General features: G+C 37.1%; 1 non-coding gene across 1 annotated transcript; it reads right to left on the bottom strand.

Annotated features, from left to right (window-relative positions):
* Positions 1 to 2,355: 2,355 nt before the first annotated feature.
* LOC130842346 (U6 spliceosomal RNA) lies at positions 2,356 to 2,462 on the bottom strand. The gene has a single exon (XR_009050408.1). It is a non-coding gene; the product is annotated as a U6 spliceosomal RNA (small nuclear RNA).
* Positions 2,463 to 3,152: the final 690 nt, after the last annotated feature.

The following is a 3,152-nucleotide window of genomic DNA, read 5'->3' as shown; positions in this document are numbered from 1 at the left end:
TAAAGAGCTCAATCTTTTGGGTGGTGGATGGAGGTAAAGAGTATAGGAAAAATGGCATGCATTTTGATATCTTTTTTACATTTATGATTCTCTGGAAAAGGATATGATGTGAATTAACATGAAGGTCTTCCATGAGACTGTAGAAATATAAACATGATCTATTGCTGGAATCAATGTGTTTCAGTTCTCAGCCAAAGGCCAGAAGTATTCAACAAGTTTGGAGAGTGAGTGGTTGCACTACCTCTGTTAAACCCCACTACGTCCTTGGGCACGATGAGGGGCTGTAGGCTGAGTGGAAACAATGCTGGATGGAGGGATGAAGGTCTGGACTTAGCTCCAGGCTTCAGCTCCACTTCAGCCGTTATTAACCTTTGTGATCTTCAAGAGGCAATTATCTCCCTGAGCCTCAGCCACAAAGAAGAGTGGTTAAGCTGTAAGGTCCTTGTGGGTTCCGAAATGTAATTTTTTCATGAAAAGACAAGTTTTCAAGTTTTATGTTTGTTGTAAGTTGTTCCAGAGCACTTGAATCTGACAGTTTGAACTCCCAGAAAGCTGTGTTCCATGTTCCATTAGTGAGGGCATGGGACTTCTGAGTGCATCACAACATCTTGTATACACATTGGGATTGTTCCACTGAGAAATGAAGTCATTGCTTGGAATTCACTTTTGAATTTCTCTGAATTTTACTTTCAGGATCAAGAGCAGAACATTCTTGACTTATTTTGTGTTTTCGCTTTGCAGTGTGATAGGCATTCAAATAATTCAGGTAATGATAAGACCCGTGCCGCTGAGTTTTTGCCCCGAAATTCAATCTAATTATTTCCTTATTTTATTTTTATAACAATAATTGTTGTTACTTTCTTTCATCTGGGAAGTTCGGGGAGGCACTTGGGCCAGTTTATTTTAATGTGACCTCTGTTTAGCTGAATTACTTACTCATCATTTAAGCCACTTACTTTCCATGATCTTAAATTTCCCAAATGTCAGCTTCCCACATCATGACCTATAGACGTTCTAAGAAGCCCACAGCCAAAGCACAGAGTGGAGCATTTAGCAAAGAATATAAAAGAAAAAATAAAATAAATTAACTTTTATTGTATATATGCTTTCAAAAAGCCACGGTTATGGCGCATACTATATATTTTATTTATTTATTTATTTTGTATTTTGATGCTAACATGTACAGCCTGTGGGGGGAAAACAGAGGTCTTAATGATGTTGATATAAATTATTTGTGTCACATTAGATTTCAGTGTTTTGGTTCAGAATCAAAATTATAATCTTATCACAAAATTTTAATACATCAGAGGAACATTTATTTGAAAAGCTATACAATGATAAACATTTTTGTTTCTTCCTACAACTAGCTTGTGGTGATATGGGGGATCCTTTCTCTTAAGATTAGGATGTCTGTCACATTCTGGTCTCCTCTAGAGGTCGATTCATGAAGTCTTCAATAGCCTGATGCAAAGGAAGCCATTTTTTGATAGACATTTTCAGAGCTGTAATCCAGCTGCAGAAATAACAGCACAGGGCAGGTCATTAAAAAAAATTGTTGGACTCTAGGGAGATGAAATGTTACAAAATCTTTTAATTTATCTTGTAAATGTTTCTCTTGGTTATTTAGTTTGAAATTAATATAGTAAACCATGATCCTTAGGTTTTGGATTGAACAAAAAGGTAAAACACCAAAAGAGATATATGCAATGGTAGCCATGATGTAAAACCATGTTAACGTAAATAATAGAGCCAGAAGAGGGTACAATGTTAGTAAACAGTGATTAACAAAGTTATGGGACTTTTAAAATTATTACTAGTATTTTGCTATTTCTATTTAAAGTTTACTTGATCAAATGTAATCAAATATTGCCCTTAGGGCCAAATATTTCTTTGTCACATTCTTGAAACCACAGCAAACCCTCCAGTTAACTCTCCTTTCTCTTCCTCTCTGTCCCTTTCATTTTCTTGGATGATGTTTTATAAAATGTGCCCATATAATGTTTATTCTAAGGGTGGTTAATAGATGCTATTTTTTAAAAGTGGTTTGGGTCATATAAGCTTAGGTAGTGGGAGTTAAGGGAAGTTAACCAGGATTCCTTCCAGTAGTGTGTCTCAGAAACACTGAGTTAATCTACTTTGTAATTCTCTGAGAGGGGAATATGATTCGTATCAGTTCCTAAACTTATTTCACTACTTTTTGGGAGTGGGCTATCTTGTGAAACCAGTGTTCCATAAACCACACTTTGTGAAATTCTTTTTCTTTTCTTTTTTTTTTTTTGGAGCTCTTTATTGGAATATAATTGCTTTACACGTTTGTACCAGCTTTTGAGGTACACCAAAGTGAATCAGCTGTATAAAAATATGGAACGCTTCACGAATTTGCATGTCATCCTTGCGCAGGGGCCATGCTAATCTTCTCTGTATCCTTCCAATTTTAGTATATGTGCTGCCGAAGCGAGCACTGTGAAACTCTTGTTCTTACACTTTGAAATATTTCTCTCATAACTTAATATTATTTCCTCTTGATAGTAACCACTCATGGATTTGGCAGTGAGATCCAACTATTCAACTTCCTCTCTTCGAGAAGCCGGTAAATTTTATCAGATAGGAGTTAACTCTGTTTCATTGACCCCTTTTCTAATATGCCAGCTGGAGCCTCACCTTCAAGCCTCATCTTAATCTCCCACCAGATTATGCAGCACAAGTCTGAGGAAGAACATCTTGGCAAGAATCTAGCAATTCTGTGTTCATTATCCTACCACTCTAGCCCATGCTTAGCAGGGAATGGAGCAAGGAAGGTTACATAATGAGGGAAGGCCTAGGAAATCCTTTTCCCTTCTCCAAATGGTCATGTGCTGGAGATTCCTTAAATTCTACTTTTGGAGTTTTATTCCTTTGGGTTGAAACAGTGAATCTGGTTCTTGCAAATAGCCCTGGAAGTTTTACCACGTCCTTTGTTTTAATGAATCACTGTCAATTTCTTTTAGATGCTTTTTATCCAGACAGTTGGAAGAAAGTGTCTAGATGGTCACCAAGCAATTGAGGGTAGGAATGGGAGATGTAGGACATGGGATGTTTGGGGATTGAGTTAGGTCAGGGAGACTTGAGAGATGAAGGAGAATCCTCTTGGTACTTCCTCTGCTACATGGTTT

This window comes from Hippopotamus amphibius, chromosome 1 (genome assembly GCF_030028045.1).
Source record: "Hippopotamus amphibius kiboko isolate mHipAmp2 chromosome 1, mHipAmp2.hap2, whole genome shotgun sequence".
NCBI lineage: Eukaryota > Metazoa > Chordata > Mammalia > Artiodactyla > Hippopotamidae > Hippopotamus > Hippopotamus amphibius.
Note: the sequence above shows the minus strand (reverse complement) of the source record. Positions and strands in the feature narration are given on the sequence as shown.